The sequence below is a fragment of the Fundulus heteroclitus genome, chromosome 23, assembly GCF_011125445.2.
Source record: "Fundulus heteroclitus isolate FHET01 chromosome 23, MU-UCD_Fhet_4.1, whole genome shotgun sequence".
Taxonomy (NCBI): Eukaryota; Metazoa; Chordata; class Actinopteri; order Cyprinodontiformes; family Fundulidae; genus Fundulus; species Fundulus heteroclitus.
In genome coordinates, this window is record NC_046383.1 from 2,058,816 (window position 1) to 2,081,276 (window position 22,461).

General features: G+C 42.6%; 1 long non-coding RNA gene across 1 annotated transcript; it reads left to right on the forward strand.

Moving 5' to 3' along the window:
- The first annotated feature begins 18,872 nt into the window (after nucleotides 1-18,872).
- On the forward strand, nucleotides 18,873-20,037 carry LOC118557566. The gene is made up of 2 exons (XR_004927919.1): nucleotides 18,873-18,984; nucleotides 19,766-20,037. It is a non-coding gene; the product is annotated as an uncharacterized LOC118557566 (long non-coding RNA).
- Nucleotides 20,038-22,461: the final 2,424 nt, after the last annotated feature.

Here is a 22,461-nt window from a genome sequence, read left to right on the forward strand (position 1 = left end):
TTTCACGTGCTTAGACAAATTTGTTGTGTTTCCATTGAAATGAACCGGCTTTTTACAAAACATGGTGCTACTTCCCCTGTTCATGTTTTTTCGCTGCTGCGGTCTCTCTCAGCTGTTTCTTTGTTAAGTTTGTGTGAGAGCTGAGTGGGCGGGCCAGGCTGAGCCTGCGTGCTGATTGGCTGGCGCCGCTGAGCCATGTACGAGAGGGGGGGGGGGGGGGGGGGGGAGCGGGACAGTGCTGCCGTGACAGCGCGCTGCAGTGAGCGCGCCTGCTGACTGACACTGACTGAAAGCATGTGAGCAACATGCGTTAATGCGCGATAAAATAAATATCGCCGTTAATAGTCTAATGAATTAACGCGAAATTAATGCGTTAACTTGCCCAGCCCTAATATATATATATATATATATATATATATATATATATATATATATATATAATAGTAATAAAAACAGGAATGCCCATAAAAAAGTGATGATTGATAATAAAACTTCTTCAGCATCAATGGTAACATTTTTAGGCTTATTAATTGATGATAAGTCGTCCTGGAAACCTTACATTAGCAATATTTAATCTAAAACTGCTAGAAACATTGGTATTTTGAGAAAAGCCTTTATTGTTTTGATTAAAAAAATCTACCCTGATACTGTATTGCTCTTTGATTTACCCTTATGTTAATTATTGCAATATTATTTGGGAAAGAGCTCATTCTACTAAGCTTAACTGTCTATCTCCTTCAAAAACAATGTTTACGGATTATTTCTCATTGAACTTGCTTAGCCCACTCACAACCTCTTTTCCAGGAATTACATTTTCTTAGTGTAACTCAGGTAAACTTTCTTCATACTGCCCAGTTTGTCTACAAAGCAATTAATTGTTTACCTCCAAAATAAAAAAAAAATATTTTAGAAGGATCAATGAAAATCATGATTATGATACAATAAATAAGAACAAACTTTTACTCCCATCCTCTCGCACACATTTGTCTTTAGTCTTCACTTCAGAGAAGCTAAACTCTTTAATCAGCTTCCTCCTTATTTTTTTGACCCCTCACTGTCAGGATTTGTTTATTGATGAACTCAGAACACACACAGGACAAAAGTTTGAGAGGTTTATTGAAGGGTTGATGACTGATGGAAGATGTAACCGGAGGTGCAGGAATACAACGGCTCAGGGGTGCAGGTGAAGGCAGGGGCTGACGGCCAGGAGAGAGAGAGTCCAACAACGCTGAGCGGGGTGGCACAGAGCTGAGCCTTCTCAGAGCGGCTAGTCAGGTTAGCAAATCACTGGGGACACCAGAACACAAAGCAGAACTTCCCAGGAACAACGGTGAGGCACAAAGTCTTTCAACGTGGCAAAACTAACCTTAAATCCGAAAACAGAAATAGACCTTCCAAGGCAAGGACGAGGACTGGCATGGAGTGGATGATACTGAAGACGGACCAGCACTAAAGTGAGGCAGAGGGAGGTTTAAATAGGAAGACTAACAGGTGACATGCATCTGACTGAATAATTACTAACAGGTGTGACTGACTGCAAGGAGAGTGAAGTGAAGGCTGGGTGGAAGGGAAGGCTGAAGTGAGGGGAAGGAGAAACTAAAAACAATAAATAAAGTTAACCCCTAACTAAAACAAGGTGGAAAAACCGAAAACCAATGGCAACAAAAGCCGAATCAAAACTAAACCATGACATTACCCCCCCCTCAAGGCCGGTCTCCGGACGGCCTAACAAACTAAACAACAACCAACCTAGGGTGGGTGGAGGGTGGTACGGATGGCGGGCTAGGGTCAAACAAAACAGATCCAAGCAGGGTGGGTGGAGGGTGGTACGGATGGTGGGCCAAAATCAAAAAAAAAAAAAAAAAAAAAAAAAAAAAACTACCCACTCAGGGCGATCTGCAACAAAAGGAAAAACAAAAGCGGACTAAAAGGGGTCACTAACAACCCCTGGTAAGCAAAACAAGAACGTCTAGCAGATGCTGAAAAGCAAACTTCGCCACAAGGAAAGTCAGGCGAACATTGCCACAAGGCAAAACGGGCAAGGCCAGACGTGCTAACGCCAGGAGGAGAACAGGCGCACGACAGCGGCAAAGGGAAGGAACGGGCGCACGACAGCGCCAAAGGGAAGGAACGGGCGCACGACAGCGCCGAAGGGAAGGAACGGGCGTACTTAACGCCAAAGGGAAGGAACGGGCGTACTTAACGCCAAAGGGAAGGAACGGGCGCACGACAGCGCCAAAGGGAAGGAACGGGCGCACGACAGCGCCAAAGGGAAGGAACGGGCGCATGACAGCGCCAAAGGGAAGGAACGGGCGTACTTAACGCCAAAGGGAAGGAACGGGCGTACTTAACGCCAAAGGGAAGAAACGGGCGTACTTAACGCCAAAGGGAAGAAACGGGCGTACTTAACGCCAGAGGGAAGGAACGGGCGCACCACAGCGCCAGAGGGAAGGACGGGCGCACCACAGCGCCAGAGGGAAGAACGGGCGTACGACAACGCCAGAGGGAAGAACGGGCGTACGACAACGCCAGAGGGAAGAACAGGCGTACGACAACGCCAGAGGGAAGAACAGGCGTACGACAACGCCAGAGGGAAGAACAGGCGTACAACAACGCCAGAGGGAAGAACAGGCGTACGACAACGCCAGAGGGAAGAACAGGCGTACGACAACGCCAGAGGGAAGAACAGGCGTACGACAACGCCAGAGGGAAGAACACGCCGGGGCGTGAGGGAAACGCCGGGGCTTGGGGAAGAGAACGCCGGGGCGTGAGGGAAACGCCGGGGCACAAGGGAAGCAGAAACATCTAAAATGCCAAGGAACTAGAACGGAGGGCGTACTAAAACGCCGGGGAACCGAGGGCGTCCTAAGACGCTGGGGAACCACAAATCAGAGGGCATCCTAACATGCCGGGGAACCAAGAATCAGAGGGCGTCCCAACACGCCAGGGAACCAAGAATCAGAGGGCGTCCTAACACGCCGGGGAACCGAGAATCAGAGGGCGTCCTAACACGCCGGGGAACCGAGAATCAGAGGGCGTCCTAACACGCCAGAGAGCCAAGAATCAGTGGGCGTCCTAACACGCCAGAGAACCGAGAAACAGAGGGCGTCATAACACGCCAGGGGACTAAGGAACTAAGAGGCCAAAACAAAAACCAAGGAAGCTCGAACCAGCCAAAGCTAAGGAGCATGAAACAGCTCAGGGCCAGGGGTCAGAAATCTAAGTGAGCGCTAAGACCTAAGGAGCGCTGGAAACTAAAAGCGCAGGACAAAAATAAAGAATCAAACCAAGAACTAGAAAATAAGGCAAAACTAGAGCAGGGATAACACCACAAAAGAAAAACTAAGGCAAAACATAAAATCAAAACACTAAAGCAGAAAATGAAACTAAAGCTAACTACGAATGAAGGAAAAAACAAGAAAAACTAGGACTTGAGCAAGTACACTAACGTGACAACCAGAGAGCTAAAGCTAAAATGACAAGGCTGGGCAAACCTAGAAAACTAAGGCAAAATCTAGACTCCTAAAACAGAGCAGGAAAAAACAAAGCAAAACAGAGACTAAGTACTCTAAGAAAACAAAGAACCCCCTAAATAATTCTAAACCGAGGAATTCTAAATCAATCAAAACTAAAACCGAGCTTAAACAAAATAAAACAGAAAGCACTGGCCTTAAGGGCGTAGGCAAAGACGGCTGCTAAGCCGCAAGAGTTCTCGTGGAGGTCGTCCTGGACGAGGCAGGCGGCGGAGCAGCATCGCCCGACTAAGCCCTTGAGGAGGGCGGCCCTGACGAGGCAAAGTCAAGCGGCCTGGAGACCGCGGTCGGCAGCTCCGGCCGAACAGAAAAGTCAAAGGCGGGCGCCGTGGTGGACGGCCCCGACGAGGCAAAGTCAAGCGGCCTGGAGACCGCGGTCGGCAGTTCCGGCCGAACAGAAAAGTCAAAAGCGGGCGCCGTGGTGGACGGCCCCGACGAGGCAAAGATGAGCGGCCCGGAGTCCGCAATCTGCGGCTCCGGCCGAGCAGGAAAGTCAGAGGCGGTCGCCGTGGTGGGCGGCCCCGACGAGGCAAAGTCGAGCGGCCTGGAGTCCACAGTCTGCGGCTCCGGCCGGACAGGAAAGTCAGAGGCGGGCGCCGTTGTGGACGGCCCCGACGAAGCAAAGTTGAGCGGCCCGGAGTCCGCAGTCTTTGGCTCCGGCCGAACAGGAAAGTCTGGTGCGGGCGTCGTGGAGGACGACCCCGGCACGACGAACTAGAAATAGGAGTAGCATCAACTAAGGCCTCATCCTGAGGCGAAACTACTCCCTCGGAGGCCTCATCCTGAGGCGAAACTACTCCCTCGGAGGCCTCATCCTGAGGCGAAACTACTCCCTCGGAGGCCTCATCCTGAGGCGAAACTACTCCCTCGGAGGCCTCATCCTGAGGCGAAACTACTCCCTCGGAGGCCTCGTCCTGAGGCGAAACTACTACTCCCTCGGAGGCCTCATCCTGAGGCGAAACTACTCCCTCGGAGGCCTCATCCTGAGGCGAAACTACTCCCTCGGAGGCCTCGGCCTGAGGCGAAACTACTCCCTCGGAGGCCTCGGCCTGAGGCAGGGCGGCTCCCTCGGAGGCCTCGGGCTGAGGCAGGGCGGCTTCCTCGGAGGCCTCGGGCTGATCTGCGTCGGCCGGCGGAGCGGAGCTTTCAGCGGCCGGCAGAGCGAAGCCTTCAGAGGCCGGCAGAGCGAAGCTTGCGGTGGCCGGCAGAGCGGAGCTTTCGGTGGCCGGCAGAGCGGAGCCTACGTCGGCCGGCGGAGCGGAGCTTTCAGCGGCCGGCAGAGCGAAGCCTACGGTGGCCGGCAGAGCGGAGCTTGCGGTGGCCGGCAGAGCGGAGCTTTCGGTGGCCGGCGGAGCGGAGCTTTCAGCGGCCGGCAGAGCGAAGCCTTCAGAGGCCGGCAGAGCGGAGCCTACGGTGGCCGGCAGAGCGGAGCTTACGGTGGCCGGCAGAGCGGAGCTTACGGTGGCCGGCAGAGCGGAGCTTACGGTGGCCGGCGGAGCGGAGCTTTCAGCGGCCGGCAGAGCGAAGCCTACGGTGGCCGGCAGAGCGGAGCTTACGGTGGCCGGCAGAGCGGAGCTTACGGTGGCCGGCAGAGCAGAGCCTACGGTGGCCGGCAGAGCGGAGCTTACGGTGGCCGGCAGAGCGGAGCTTACGGTGGCCGGCAGAGCGGAGCTTACGGTGGCCGGCAGAGTGGAGTTTTCGGGTGGAGGCGGAACCATCTCTTCAGCTACCTCGGACGCTGCCGGGCTACAGGCTTCAGAGGGCGGGTCCTCCTGAACCCCCTCACGGGACCTGAGCGGGAGCGAGTCTTCGGAGGCCTTAAGGCGTCGGAGTGCCCGGCGTCCTAGCCGGGAGGAGCCAGACGGGGGTACAGAGGCTGTCAGAGGGGTGGCTACAGGCCCACGGGGAAGAAGGTCGTCCCGGTCACCGTAATAGAAGCTCCACAGCTGGTCCTCCTCGACATGTGGGGCTCTGATGGATGGAACATTGAGCTTTACTCGGGGAGCCAGCTGCGAGTCATAGAGGTGGTGACATAGGCGATGAAGGGATCTGCGGCTTCTCTTCTCGTGCCCTGGGGTAGCGGCAACAACGCCCACGTAGAACACCTGGGGAGTGGAGTCGGCCTTGATCGGCGGCGCAGGGTCCTGGGCAGAAGCCATCCTGGCGTACCTCTCTTTCATCAGGCGTTCGCACATGTCCAGGTATGCACGGATCTCCGGGGTGTCAGCCCCTGCAGGTAAGTTCCATGTGGTGTCTGAGTTCATCCTTTTGTGCTGGTCCGTACTGTCAGGATTTGTTTATTGATGAACTCAGAACACACACAGGACAAAAGTTTGAGAGGTTTATTGAAGGGTTGATGACTGATGGAAGATGTAACCGGAGGTGCAGGAATACAACGGCTCAGGGGTGCAGGTGAAGGCAGGGGCTGACGGCCAGGAGAGAGAGAGTCCAACAACGCTGAGCGGGGTGGCACAGAGCTGAGCCTTCTCAGAGCGGCTAGTCAGGTTAGCAAATCACTGGGGACACCAGAACACAAAGCAGAACTTCCCAGGAACAACGGTGAGGCACAAAGTCTTTCAACGTGGCAAAACTAACCTTAAATCCGAAAACAGAAATAGACCTTCCAAGGCAAGGACGAGGACTGGCATGGAGTGGATGATACTGAAGACGGACCAGCACTAAAGTGAGGCAGAGGGAGGTTTAAATAGGAAGACTAACAGGTGACATGCATCTGACTGAATAATTACTAACAGGTGTGACTGACTGCAAGGAGAGTGAAGTGAAGGCTGGGTGGAAGGGAAGGCTGAAGTGAGGGGAAGGAGAAACTAAAAACAATAAATAAAGTTAACCCCTAACTAAAACAAGGTGGAAAAACCGAAAACCAATGGCAACAAAAGCCGAATCAAAACTAAACCATGACACTCACCAAATTTATTTAAACAGACCGTTAAACGGTACTTATTCAATCATTCAACTGGTCTGACGAGCCCTCGAATGTAGTATTTATTTTCACAAGACAAATTTCTTATTATTTATTCAATGTTTTCTTTGTTTCTTTTTTTAATTGAGATATCTTTGTTTGATAGCCTAATGTGCTGATCTGTTAATTCAGTTTTGTCTTTCTGTGTGCTCTACTATGAAAAGGGATGCTAACCAAGCTAATCATATGATTAAGGCAGACACTATAAGCCCCTCGGGGCTTCTTATCTTCCTTGCACCTTGTTGTTGATCTTTATCGTGTTTTGAGCATATTTTTAATTTTTTAGTGTGTGCTAAAAAAATAAAAAAATAGAAAAAAATTACTTGGACCAGAACTGAGAAAAGAGTTGATTAAAACTGCACATTAAATTCCTGCGAAAGGTACCAAACTGCTAAAGAAATATTTTAAAAAGAAGCCATAATGCACATTTTCTCATTTATTTAAAAATGGAAATAGTACAGTCTGGTACAATCTGCTACAGTTGGGATTTCCAACATAACAATGAAATGTAAGAATTACAGTACAAGAAACGAGACTGAAGAGCTGGAGCAGTTATTTATAAAAGTGAGAATGGATGGCACCCACAACAAATTGCCTTATTATTTATAATGATTCTGGCGAGTTATGTGAATTGTGTTACAAAGGCAGCTTATGAGAGCCGCTGCTGTGAGCAAAGTAACGACACTACTTTCTTTCTGGCATTAACTGACAAGTCATTTATTAAAGCTTCTCCAACTGATCTACGGTCTTTATATATATTATATATATATATATATATATATATATATATATATATATATATATATATACGCATATATATATATATATATATATATACATATATATATACATATATATATATATCATATATATACATCATATATATCTATATCTATACTATATATATATATCTATATATTATACTATATCTATATATATATAGATATTATAATTATATATATATATATATATATATTGTCTCACATTTATATATTTTACCTCTTACATATGTGTGTTTGCTCTCATGTGCATTTGTTTGCTCTTACATTCATATGTTTGCTCTCACATAGGCCTGGGCAATAAAACGATAAACGTATGTATCTTGATATAAACGTGATCGATAACCTAAAAAAATACATTAGATAATTACGTAACTCCGCAAACAGCTTAACCAGAAATTACAGGAAATGTGGATGTGCGCAAGGTGTTCTGGGGGATGTAGTTTAGAGGAGAGTGTCTCAGCCATTAGCTCACACCGCTCCGCTAACTACTAACAACACGCAAAGTAACCAGCTTAAGGTTTCGCTCGACCCCCGTTACACTTTACGCTTTACCAAAACAAATATTGCTAAACTGTGCACGACGTACAGGGAAAGGGTGGAAAAGGAGATGCCGTCTGCTAAATACTTTGCGACAACCTCCGACATGCCGTACCTGAGCTTCACAATTAATTTTATTGACAATGACTGGATTCTGAAAACAAGATGCTTGGAAACTGGCTATTTCCAAGAGGATCACACAGGGGAGCTGACAGTAGGAGGCCTGACGGAGGCTATGTCGTCCTGGAATCTGACAGAGGAAAAGATGGCGTGCATCACTACAGACAGTGGAGAAAACATTGTGAAGGCATCTTCAATACACAAGTGGACAAGACTGCAGTGCTATGGCCATCGTTTGCTCTCACCAAATGGTAAATAGCATTTTATGATTCATTATCTTTCGACAACAGACTGACATGATCAACATTTATAAATGTTCTGTATTTCATAAAATAAAATGATTACAACATTTTTAGTGTCGTTATCTAAAGCAGACATGATTAATGATGTGACTGAACCCTGATTTTTTTAAACTCTTTTAGTTATTTAAACTGTATTCTCCTTTGTATTTATGCAGTGGTTACAGGAAAGGATAAAAGAGTGGAAAGGGCTATTGCTGTGTGTAAGAAAGTTGTGTCTGCCTTCTCTTATTTGTGGAAGAAAAAAAGGGAGCTTTTTAAAGCTCAGGAGTGCCTCAATCTCCCAAATCACCAGCTAGCCACAGAGTCACCAACCAGGTGGCAGAAGACAAAAAGATCGGGACATGCAATTCACAATAAGTAGAAGACCACAATAACGGCCTGTCTGGATGAGAAATATGCTGACTTTGTCAGAGATGACCTACTCAACATGGTTGCTTTTGCAGATCCTCATTTCAAGGTGCAGTACATTAGCCCAGACAAAGTAGAGGCCATTAAAGAGAGAGCAATGGCAGAGATATTCTCTGAAGGCCAATCACAGGCAGACAATCCCGAGAGCCCAGTGATCCAGGAGTGGCTGCCACTGTTGGACCTTATTTTGTATAGTATAAAAAAGTTTCAAAAATGATTGATATCGATCAAAATAAAAACTTATATTGTGATATGATTTTTAGCCATATCACCTAGCCCTACTCTCACATACATATGTTTGCTCTCACATTCAAACATACTTCCCATACATACATACATACATACATACATACATACATACATACATACTCCTCACACATACACATACAATATATTCTCAAACACACACGTTCATCTTTAGAATAGATAGATAGATCAAGATCAATGCTGCAGACAATTGCAGATATTATTTAATTGTCTTCATATAACTAAATCAGTCAACAAAGACAATCACAGCAAGTCATGCCTCTTTATTCCAATTATAAAAGTAAAGTAAGACGACACATTTTCCGCGGACCGAATCGCGGAGGGGGGGGGGGGGAGATAAAACACATTTTCCGCGGACAGACTGGCGGAGCGGGGGTATCCAGGTGTTTTTTCCCTGCCATTCACGCACGCGCAATACCAACAACAACAAACCGCGTGTTAACGGCACTTTTTTTTTTTTTTTTTTTGGAATGTTGGCGTGGCGGTAGCGTGAGTTTGGCGTGGCGGCCGCCACGCCAAGATAGCGCTGCGGGAAACACTGAGATCTGTTGTCAGAGTATCAACCATCCAGACCAATAAGGTCTTCTGGCTCCAACCTACTCTGCATACCTAGAACCAGAACTAAACAAGGAGGAGCAGCATTTAGTTCCTATGCTCCACTTATCTGGAACAAACTTCCAGAAAAATGTAAAACTGCTGTAATCCTGAGTTCTTTTAAATCAAGATTAAAAACACATTTGTTTTGTATTACCTTTGACTGTTCTAATTAAACTGTTTAACTGAAACGTCATTAGTTCAACTTTGTCGTACAGGTGTTTTTAATATTTGCTTTTAGTTTCCATTTCCCGATTTTTTTCTACATTTTATTCCAACTGCTTTTATTCTGTTTTATTTTCCTATATTTTAATCATATAACGCACTTTGCATTGTCTTTGTACTGAAATGTGCTATAGAAATAAAATTGCCTTGCCTATCTGCCCTATGACACATGAAGAGAAAAATGCTTGCATGTTATTCTGTCATTTTCTAATGGCCTTGTACAACACTGACACACTCATCCACCCAGAGTGAACCAAGTTAAAATAATGTTTAACATGAGGCAACCACATGTTGATTTTGACCACAGCTCCAATGTGAAATGTCTGGATTTAAACTTAACAAAAGGAAAACAAAAATATTCCTTCTGCCAAATGTTTATCCTTCATTTAGGTGGAGACTCTGTTGTAATTACTTTTCCCAGTTGATTGTTTTTCTTTAAGAACTAAATGGCCCTGCAGTGATTAGTAATTTTACGTCACGGCAAGTTTTCAGTCTCAGCCTTGGGACAAAACTTTCAGGGTGTTTTTCCAGAAAACAGTCTTCAGGTAAGCTGGTGAAAATAGCTTTCATCAGGAGTGTGTGTGTGTGTGTGTGTGTGTGTGTGTGTGTGTGTGTGGGGGGGGGGGGGGTTCAAGACTATTCCAAGAAAGGCAATGGTCCTGAACACAGAGCCAGGGAACCTCTTAATTAGTTTCAGACAAGGAGAAAAATAGAGTTAAAATGCTCTTGTCAGTTACCTCGTAATTAATTGAAAATTTATCGAAAGATCAGATTGCATAAAAAGCAACCGTACAACCTTGAAGATCTGAGGGTGGTTTGGTGTGAAAGAATGAGTAAAAGGCACTTTGATAAATTTACATCACCAGTTTCTCCATAAAGGACTTGAAGCGTGAAGCTTTCATTACAAAAAAAGCATTTTTCTTTCACAAAATATTAAATTTGTTTCTGTGTCTTCAGCACCTTTTCCCTGTGCGAGTACAGTTCCTTACTCGTAACTTAATTTGGGGACTACTTTGCTTTGATGTGTTTCTATGTGTAAATTACTATGGGTTTGACATGTTCAGTCCTTATTTTACCAGCTGTAAATTCAAACTTTGAGTGCTTGATGTGGTTGGAAATGGACATCAAAAGTGCTGGAACAGAAAGCTTCACCCAGCATAGAAAGCTATGTGGGCTGCTCAATGCCAAGCAAAAGAATAAATAATGACATATTTCTATTTAACAAAGAATTAGTACCACTTCTTTATTTTGACAACTGTATCTAGACACTAATCGTGAGATAATATATGAAAATATCACTGAATCTGTGCTACTGCTCTTCCATAACCCTTATCTATTATTCATAAAGTAATAGGATACATTCCTCACAACACCAAGTTTACTATAGAGCATAGTGTAGTGCAATATTCATGAAGACCTCAGGCAAAGATAAGTAATGCAAGACTGTACAAAAAAAGCTATAGGCTGAATACTGAGTCAGTTGAAGGCCAATATCTCTATGCTCTCAAGGCCTCAAGGACCAAATCAACAGCTGATCTGTATATGAGCGCCTCGTTTGTTAACATTACTCATTTATATGACTTAAAATGCAGCTAATTATTATTTACAATAAAACTGGATAGTTACATTCTGTTGCAAAATCAGCCAACAAGAAAGTAACATAAGATCAGACTCTAAGGCCACAAGTATTTCTCCTACTGTTCTCCAATTTGCATTGCTTGTTGTCATTTCAGCTTTTAACTTTTTGTTCTCTCTCTTTGTTTCTTCATAGTAGGTACATCTGGTCTGATGTTCTGTTAGCTGTGACATCATCCAGGGAAGACAGATCATCCGCTATTATCATCTAATGTAGAACATATTACTGGATCAATGTGTGCTTCTGTGCTTGTTTGTCTCTCTTGTTGTGTCTCTGCTCTGTCTTCTCTAACCCCCAGTCGGTCGAGGCTGGTTCTGCTGGTGTTTTTCCTTCCCGTTAAAGGGGAGTTTTCCTCTCCACTGTTCCTTCATGCTTGCTCAGTATGAGGGATTGCTGCAAAGCCATGGACAATGCAGATGACGCTCCCTGTGGCTCTACACTTGTTCAGGTGGAGCGAATGCTGCTTGTCAAGACTTGATGCAATCAACTAGGTTCCCTTAGATAGGACTTTTTTTTACCAATCTGTATAATCTGACCCAATCTTTATAAATAAAATTGAATTGAATTGAATAAATGTAAGGGACTGTTGCAGTCACCCCTCCCAAGTGACTGTTCTCAGAGGGAACCCGCTGCTTTAAGCAGCAAATGGGAGCCTCTCATCTTCCTTTGCAAAGGATCCGCCTGGAGTTTGGAGAACTGCCCCATATGCAGGTAGAATTGAAGCTAAGTGCATCCCTGCCCTTTTCCAGTATCAGAACTTAAACAGCCGACTGCCATAGAAACAGGCGGTTTTGTAACCTTTCTCAGCAGTTGCAGGAAAGCTGAGTCGAAACGGCGCAGAGCGGTCTCCTGCGGATAGGCCGAGCTAAGAGAAAGGCTGATCCGATGTCGCCCGCTGCTACCTGCGTAGGCCCTCACAGGAAACCTCAAGACACAGCCATGTCAGGAAGGCTGTGTGGAGGTCCCCGACACTCGACAGCCCGAGCGCACCCACCAGAGCCATGTACAGCTCGCCCATGCCTGGTTTCCCAAATGACGGCTGTTTTCCCCTTTGAGCTAGCCGCCTGCTCGCTGCTCAGAGACAACGGCAGATGTTTGGCAGAGAAAATAAGCAGGGGAAGCTTAAAATTGTTTACTTCTGAACCATTTTTCACTGTGTTTTTTCAGTGTTTTAAGGCTTGACTGAGCTAGCTCCTGCTGGCTTTCTTGAAACCAAGCTTTGCTGATGTTTTTTGAGTGGGTTTTGTGTCATAAGGAGACATTTTTCTTACTATGTCTTTTAACATATTTAGTTAAATGGAGCCAAATCTATGGATCTATTTTAAAGCAGCAACCTAAAATGCTCCACTTATGTATGTGCAACTATGGTAAAAGCAAATGTAATTAGGCAAGACTGACAAATTGACAATCTCCATTAGTCTGATTCATCTTTGGGTTCCCTTAAAAGCACATAATCCATATCTTACTTTGCAAATGCACCTTGGGACACAGATCCTTATTTTTGATACATGCTTCCATTCTAAAGAAAGTAAAAATAATTACAAATGTGACATTTTAAGGGAAAAGAGGTAACCTTGCAAGTCTCGGAACACCATCTCAAATGTGAAATACAGAGGTGGCGACATAATTTCTTTCAGGTGTTTTACTGAAGGAGTGATGATGTTCAAAATAAAATACATTTACAAAGAATATTATGCCTAAATATTGAAGAAACCTCTCAAGCCATTATACCCGTAAAGCTAGGGACCAAATGGGTCTCCCAAATGGACAATGACCCCAAGCACATTGGTACAAAGCGGACAAAAAAAATCACAAAGCCCTGATCTAAGCCTCTAAAATTTGCAAGAGAGGAGCTGAAAACGTATGCGACCGAGGAGGCCAGCTAAACCGCACATATTCTGTCAGGAGGAACAGTCCAAACTTGGAGCAAACCATTGTAAGAAGCTGGGGGATGGATGTGCAAAATGTTGACCCCAAATCCTACAATTTGAAAGGCCATTTAACCTGATTTTAAGGAAGTTTTTGTAAATTTCTGAATTTGAGGAAAGAAAAACAATAATCCTTCTCAATCTGTCACATTTAGCAGATAGATTTAAAATAGAAAAAAAATTCTGATTCATTGAAAAAAAAAAGGTTATGTATGTATGCATACCATGTATGTAAATATCTGTCTTGAACTATAAATTCATCCAAACATATCTGTCCTTTTTGATCTATAGGACAAATGCTTCTTATAGAGGGTCTGTAGATCACACAGCAACTAACAGCATTGTGACATCAACAAGCATTTGGACAGCTTGAAAATGGTTCTGTGTACTTTCATAGTTGCACCCATCTGCACTGCCAAACAGGCTTATTTCCTAAATAACTAATTCATTTTCCTGCCGAAACCTGACTCCAGACTTCAGACGCTCCCTCTGAAGCCTATTAAATACGGACACAAAATAAATTACCACTTCAAGCTTGTTTGAGTAGAAATGACAGCGATGATGACAGTACAAGGTCTTGGAAAGAATTAATGGAAAAATGTGTAAAAATCTCAACGGCAGTTATTTGATAAACCTGCGTGTCCTGGAACCTTCTTCAGCTCTGGCCAGTTAGGGCAGTTTTTTTTTCTCTTTTTTTTTTTTACAAGAAAGCAATAAATTAAAAACAGTATACTAGGGTTGTCAAAGTGATTATGTTTTCAATTTAAACCACTACAAAAAACACTGCGGCTGAGCTGTTTATTTTACAAGAAGCATTGAGAATAGCATTGGTTTCCATTTTGACCTCTGTCCTCACCAGATTTTGCCTTCTAATTAGTCAAATTGTGTCTTTGTCCCAGGGGACACATACGACGAGCGTGGTCAACATCAGTGAAACAGTGTCCGGGTCAGGTCAGTGTCAGGACACAGCTCATTGTGTACCAGGAGTCCCATTTTTCATGCCATCCAGCAATAAATTATCTGCCAACACAATGACTGCAATCTGCACTCAGTCGCACTGGATGTTAAAAAAAGAAGCCTGTGAGGTGAGTAAAGGCTGTCAGTACATCCCTCAGGTTTTAAACTGTCATTCATATTAGCAGAGTACCGGTACTGCTTATTCTTCAACTTTTTTCTCCAGCTTATTCACTAACTATAATGTGAGAATAACCTTTGTTTTCAACAATTATAGAGGAATCCAACTACAGTCAGAAGTTTTAGATAGGCACCTCATGGGCACGAATGATTCATGAATCATGGGCTTTAATTGATTCAGTTTTATTTAATGTTCGCTGGAAAAAAAGGGTGCAATGGTTTGAATTTACTTGTTGAATTTACTGTGGAGTTTCTTTAATCCACATATGGTCAAAAGTGTACATACAGTCCGCCACTAATATAAAAAAAATCCACTACAATTCAGCAAAGAAGTCTCACTCTTTAGTTTCTATCTGTAAGGTTCTGGAAAAATTCTACCTGTGTATTTGACCTTTTTTAATAGTAATGGCAGCGCTCTTTTTGGTAGGGTTGGTTCCCTGGCATGGCCATGGTTTATAGGTATAGCACACAGACATTCAATAAAGTCTAAATAAATGCTATTCCAGGAGCTGAATGTGATTCTGCTCCATCAATTTTAAAACCTGTTTTAATGTTCATCTGGATTCAGGGTCACGTCTGAAAGCTTCACTCATGTGTCCCATATGGACAATATCAGATAACAAGAATTTGGTTGGCATGTTCAGGAATTCAAGAAACAAGCAGGGCTGGAAGATGCTGGAAGTGAACACAATTTACAAGGACTGAAAGAACACTGAGTATGAAAGCCTCTGATCTTCAACTGGAACTTTTGGGTATGGCTTAAACACTTGGCTCCTACATGGACAAGCCAAATGCATTCTGGGAGGAAAGTGTTATGGTCAGCTAGGATATAGATCCAGCTTTTTAGTCAGTAACAGAAAAATATGTTTGGAGGAGTCGATATACAGCTTTCATATATAATAGCAATGTACTAGTTGTCAAACATGACGGCGTCATACTGAGGATATATTCCACTGCTGTTGATGTGTGGTTTCATTGCACAACTGAAATGCAATAATGAAAAAAAACTATTAGCTCCAGGTTCTTTAGCTTCCTCTCAAATCAGCATGGCAACGGTCTAAGTCACACATTAAAACTGGTTATAATTGGGACAAAGAAGGCCAAAATTAAGCTTCTGGAAAGGTAGCTTAAGAAAAGAAAATAAACCTCATTACATTGGCAAAAACACAGACACTTACACATTAAATCAGTAATGGAAAAAAAAAAAGCTAATCTAATTAAAAGTTAGTTCTAAAGCTACGGAGAATAAACTTATCAGAAAAGCTAAAATAATAGTAAAAAAACAACAACCAGAGCACGTATTGCACAGTTGTTGATATTATAATAATACAGCATATTCAGGTAAAAAATTAAATGTTCAAGTTAAAGAAAGGAAATACAGCAGCCTATTTGCACAATGAAGTGCGAACAATATGTAATATGCATGATTGTACAAGCCACATCCAGAGTAGCGGTGCACCAATGCCACTGGTGCTTTGGGATAGTCCTGAGCTCAATACAGTACCACTGGGCTCGGTCATTGGTTCAGTGTCATTAGGTTTGAAAGGCTCAGCTTGACGCTTCAACACACATTGGTTGTCACTGTGGCCAAACAGCTTAAAGTTGTCCCATAACTTTATTTAGTTTTATTGTTCGCCAGAAGGCATTCAGCTTGTTAACCTGACCTGAGTTGTGCACATCAGCGTTGGAGAAAGGGTAACATGTTTTGGTTGGCACCTTCTTGGTCCACATGGATACACTTACTCCATAGTGGACAGAGTCCCTGGTGTTCCAGCACCTTTCAGTTGATGATATATTTGATGATATATTTGACCCATTGTGCTTGCATGGGGTTACCAAACACATTTACTAATTTCCTTTCATCTGAGAGTGACCATTTAGGTTATACGAGTGAAAGTTTAAAATTGTTAGATCTCCCAACAGGACATTGAACCCAAACAAACATCATAATTGGGTTTGAAATGGAGATTTTTGCCCAGCTTTGTAATGACATTCAGTCATATGATGACTGTATGAAAACATCTGACTGGCTTTGTGCTATGGAGAATATACAACACCGCTTGAACAGCAGAGGGTTAGACAACTTGCTGTGAGAATTGTTTGTGCAGCCCTTCGTGTTCTTTACACAGATTTGAAATTTGCGTATAAAACAAAAACAACTTTTCATCCTAACACAGAGAGGCATAAAAAGACATGAGATATGATCAAAAACACAACAAGTCAAAACTAATACTATGCTGCTCCGAGACACCATTTGGCAAGATGTAGAAATGACCAAAAAAAAAAACACGGCAGTGCATTTCACATCTTTCATGACGACTGAATGAGCCAAAACATTTGAGGTTTCATTCAGGAGGACACAAAAAAAAGATTGTTTCCAGTGAAATATCCAGCTCAGAGGGTTGCAGCTAAAAAAACATGTGGTATTTAGTTGTACATGATCAATTTTGGTCCGCCAAGAAATACAATACATGTCAGAATTTAGTGCTGTACAGTTCAGTACCTTCAGATGCAGTTAAAGTGCTGAAAACTCTTTCGACGCATTCCTGTAACTCAGCTCACTGAACTGTATTTTATTGTTGCAGGATTATTTATAACGTGCCCTCCTGTGATGTTCGAATACCTGGAGGTAACTTCAAACAGAGCAGATGACACCTAAAATCTCGTGATGGAAGAAAAAAGTGGTTTCTCAAGTTTTGCCCCATTTTCAAAAACCCTTCACATTAAACTTTATATTGTGTTGTTTAAATTATTGATTCCTGCCTCATTTTACAGATGCTTATTCTCTCATTTTTGTATTATGACTTTCATTTTCCAACTGTCGTTACGATCCAAAGACCGTTGTTTTACTTTGATCACTGGTTTTTCCCTCTAAATTGTTGGATTGTGCTTTTAATTCTGGTTATTGAAATTAGGGTAAAAGCAGCATTTAAATAAGTCAGTCACCCTCAGTGGCCCCATCAATTGGCATTAACCAAAATGAGACATGGCAGCTGAGCCTCAGAGGCAGACAGGAGGAGCTGACAAGTCCAGGCTTAAATTCTGCATAATCAAGTTCAGCGAGGTGGTTTTGTGTTGCCACACATCTCTTTCTTCGCATCAATTTTAATTCCTAAGCTTATCCTACCCACACAACGAACAACAAACACAAAGCTCACTCTGCAGGTCAGAAGCAAAGGCTGCAGACTCATAAGTTGAGACAACTTAGTTTACAGTGTAGCTGACAGCCATCAAAACTAATTTTGCATTTAAAAAAAAATGTTTGTTGCAATGTCCTGTGCAGTGTGACACCAACACTTTTAAAGTACTCTATGACTAAATACTAAAGAAAGTTTATACATTAAGCTAGAGCTAGGAAAAATAAGAAAATGTGTGAAAAATATGACAGAAACAAAAACATTGGAGGCCACTGTGTTAGAGTTTACGTTACAATGTCTTCTAAAAAGTATGAGGGTCACTTGGAGGGGAAAAAATATGAATGTTTTTGTTCACGTTTTCTAGAAGTGTGGCAAACAAAGTGACAATTCAGGTTCGTGATTAAAATCTAAATATAAAATGTTGATGAAAAGGTGGAATACTGTAACTGATTTGTGCTTTCAAAGGTTTGAGATGCTACTATGCCTAAAAAGACAAATTATGTCTTTGCTCTTGGATTTTCTAAAGTATAACGTTACTCGCTCATTAATACAATGCATCACTGGTTCAGATGTAGGTGCCAGTGTCCTTTTGACGTTATGGTTGATACTTCGTGTGCTTTTTTTCTCTTCATTTAAACTTTTTTTCGTGTAACAAGAAACGTGTTTGAGTTTCTTGTTACACACACACACACACACACACACACACACACACACACACACACACACACACACACACACACACACACACACACTGACACACACACACACACAGCTGTCTGGCCAAACAAAAAAGTCACTACCGAGAAAAAAAGGTTACGCACTCTAATATTTCGTTGGACCGCCTTTAGCTTTGATTACAGCACAAATTTGCTGTGGAATTGTTTTGATAATCTTCTGCAATATCACAAGATTTATTTTCATCCAGTGTTGCATTCATTTTTCACCAAGATCTTGCATTGATGATGGTATAGTCTGCTGCCTATGGAGATAATTTCTTGACAAAACGTTGTAAGCAAAAAAATGTGTTGCACACAAATAAAACTTGTTTTGCACACAAAAAGATATGTTTCACACACAAAAAATTGTTTTGCAAACTGTTCGCCAACCTTGCACTCAAAATATCATTTATAAGTTTTCCTCGGGTACAAAACGGTCTGTGCTCGTACAAAACTGCTTCTGCTCGCACAAAGCAGCCTCTGCTCGAGTACAAAACAATCCCACCACCGCTGCGGTAAATTTGTGCCAAAAGTCACGTGATGCATTAAGAGTTGTTGTTGTTGTTGTTCAGACTTCCCGACAGCAGGGGGCGCACCCGAAAGAAACTGAAACGCGCCGGTTTGGCTGAGGAAGAAAGACGTGACACCATAGCTCAGTGCAGCTAACAGCATTAGCACCCCACAGGTAACTTTCAAAGCTTTCCCGGCGAAAAAGTAACAGCTCACTTTGCAGATAGAACATGTAAGATTTCAGTTAAAGGTACTGCTGTGTTACAGTAAGGGACCATGTTACGTTTTAGAGCAAATTACATGAAAGCTAGCCTTAGGTTGAACGCCATGCTAAAACAACTTTTGCTTTGTAATGTAACCCCACTGGTTGGCTTCTCCCTTTACTTTGTTGTCAAATAAATAGTACCTGAGTGGATACCCAGATAAATGCATTGTTAACAGATTATAATGTGTTTTTATGTTGTTTTCAACTGACTGTCTGTTGTTCTTATTGGTGTAAACCTAAATTGGTGTTTGGATATGATAATTTATCCTAAAACTGTTAAACCAATGCATGTATGCTTATGTGCAAAACGGATTCTTAAGCAATTTAAAATAATTGCAACGAGTGGATATTGATTATTTGAAAATTGGTAAGGAAATTAATTAAAAATTGCATTTTCTAACATAAATATGAATGTTACAAGTAAAGCATATAGCAGCAGATCTAGATTATATCTCACTACCTTTCTAACTCCTTAATTTCTTCAAAGTAAAAATGAGGTCATCTGTGCCCAATTGCAAATATGTGTTGTGCACTTAATAAAATTGGTTTGTCCATGGCAAAAACCACAGCTGGAATTGGCCACATGGGCAGATATTTTCTTAAAACGTTTGTTTTCCTCTTGGTTATTTATTTTTTTTCTTTAAGAGGAGTATTATCCTTTACATATCCATAACACATATCTGTTTTCCAGCATCCACTGATGAGGTGAAGGTCATCAAAGTTCTGGGCTGGATGGAAGGCTACCAGATCATCAACCTGCTTTGAGACACGCCGACTTCCATCACAAGACTACCAAGACTTGAACAATTCAAAATTTTATGTAATCTTTAAACATACGGCAGATGATTTGAGCTTGTTTAAAAATAACTTAATATGTAACCGTTTTAGTTCCCAGTATTAACTACTTTGATCACTAACTGTTGCAGCATGTCCTTCATAGCTCTTAGTGGAGCCGTTTAGGCTGGGCAAAAAAAGGCCAGGTTTGAGGTTCTAAATTTCTTGACAGTCTTACATGCAGAAATTGTTTTTCATAGTCCTGTTTTTGGCTTCATCCATTTCATCAGCCAGTTTGTTTTATACAGCCCGCTTTATGGTAATACATGGATTGTTTACTGGGAAAAACCTGGAGAATTAATGGAGTTCTTTCAGTCTTGATTTCAACAATAAAAGCAATCCTTGTGGAAAGGTGTATTCACTTTGATTGATATTGGTAAGAATTGGAAATGAAGACTTTATGAAAGGGTATGTTTATTATGCAATGTGGAAAATAAAGGACTGTTTAATTTTCCCACACTGTTTGCATCCTCAGGTTTATTAACAGCTCCATGTGCCCTTTTTTCCAATAACCTCAGCATTTTCAAAATTTTTATACAGTACCATACACATTTACCATCATAATCCCAGCAGTTCTACACTTTTATTCAGTGAATGCACTAACTTAGTTACATTTCCCTGGCTAGATTTTACTACTTAAAAACCTTTTGCAACAATGGTAACCACAATAAGATTAAACCCGTAAAGTGTTGGTCATACTGGAGAGTAGCAACACACACACATATATATATATATATATATATATATATCTGAGCTGTGCGATTCAGAATGTCCCAGTGCATCCATGGCTGCCCTCAGTGCTACCAAGTTGTTCAGGGCTCAACACATCGCCAGTTTCAGAAATAGTGACCCCACAGTGTGGGTCATCCAGCAGTCCACTGTTGTCCTAGTCAATATGAGGCAGGCAGAGTCCCTGCAAGAAAGATATATAGAGAATAAAAAAGAGGCTGTGATTCTGTTGCTACAACTTACTGAATATAATTAAATTTATGAAGCTAAGGATGGAAAAGCAAATGACTCCAAATTATTTTGAAGGACCATAATAAACAGATTTCAAAGAAACCAGTTTCAGTGCCACCTCTCTGATGTACTCAATGTTTTGTTGTATTGGAGTGATCAGATAAATGATCAGATAAATTCATTTCTGGTTTGAAATATACGCATTAATGTGAGAAACTGTATAATAGCCAGCACAAAAAAATCCTTCTTACCTCTGTGATTTCTGGTTCTACCACAGCATGCTGGATGCTTCCCATCTTCCATAACTGACTGAGTGTTAGATTCCCCTCAGTTCTGAGTGAATTGTCATCCCAGCCACTGCTGATGGTGTGAAAACTTAGTTGTAGTCTTGGGACAAATAAATGGTGACAACAGAAGTTATCTAACATGTTTCACAGGTCAAGCGAATTGTTATCCTCTCCTGAGTGCAGCACATTGTTGTGTATGTTAGTTCCTGCGCACCACACGTCTCCAAAGACGTTTAATTCTGAAAGGAGAGTAAAGATCAAATCATAGTCTAAATACATTATTTTTCAAAAGTCCGTTACACAGCATTTTTAGATCAGAGATAAAACTAAACAGGGCCTTTAACTAAAATCTTACATGATCTATCAGTGAGCTGTTACTTTTTCACCGGGAAAGTTTTGAAAGTTACCTGTGGGGTGCTGATGCCGTTAGCTGTGTTATCATGTCTCTCTTCCTCAGCCAAACCGGTGCGTTTCAGTTTTTTTGGGTGCGCCCCCTGCTGTCGGGAAGTCTGAACAACAACTCAATGCATCACGTGACTTTTGGCACAAATTTACCGCAGCGGTGGTGGGATTGTTTCGTACTCGAGCAGAGGCTGTTTTGTGCAAGCACAGACCGTTTTGTACTCGAGGAAAACTTATAAATGATATTTTGAGTGCAAGGTTGGCGAACAGTTTGCAAAACAATTTTTTGTGTGTGAAACATATCTTTTTGTGTGCAAAACAAGTTTTATTTGTGTGCAACACATTTTTTTGCTTACAACGTTTTGTCAAGAAATTATCTCCATAGCTGCCCGCTGCGCAAAGCCTTCTCCAGAACCTCCTAAGGATTCTCAATGGGGTTAAGGTCTGGACTCTGTGGTGGCCAATTCATGTGTGAAAATTAAGTCTCATGCTCCCTGAGCCACACTTTCACAGTTCGAGCCTGATGAATCCTGGCATTGTCATCTTGGAACACGCCTGTGCCATCAGGGAAGAAAAAAAATCCTTTGATGGGATAACCTGGTCATTCAGCATATTCAGATAGTCAGCTGACCTCATTCTTTGAGCAGACAGTGTTGCTAAACCGAGGCCTGACCAACTGCAACCCCAGATCATAGCACTGCTCCCACAGTAGGCACTAGGCATGATGGGTGCATCGCTTCCAGCCACATTTGTTCCTCAAGGACGATGGGTTCCCACTATCCTTCCAGTTTTTAATATTGTGTTGGACAGTTCTTAACCCAGTTTTGGTAGTTTCTGCAATCTCCTTAGATGTTGTCTCTGTTTGATGCGTGCCAATGATTTGACCCTTCTGAACCAGACTGAT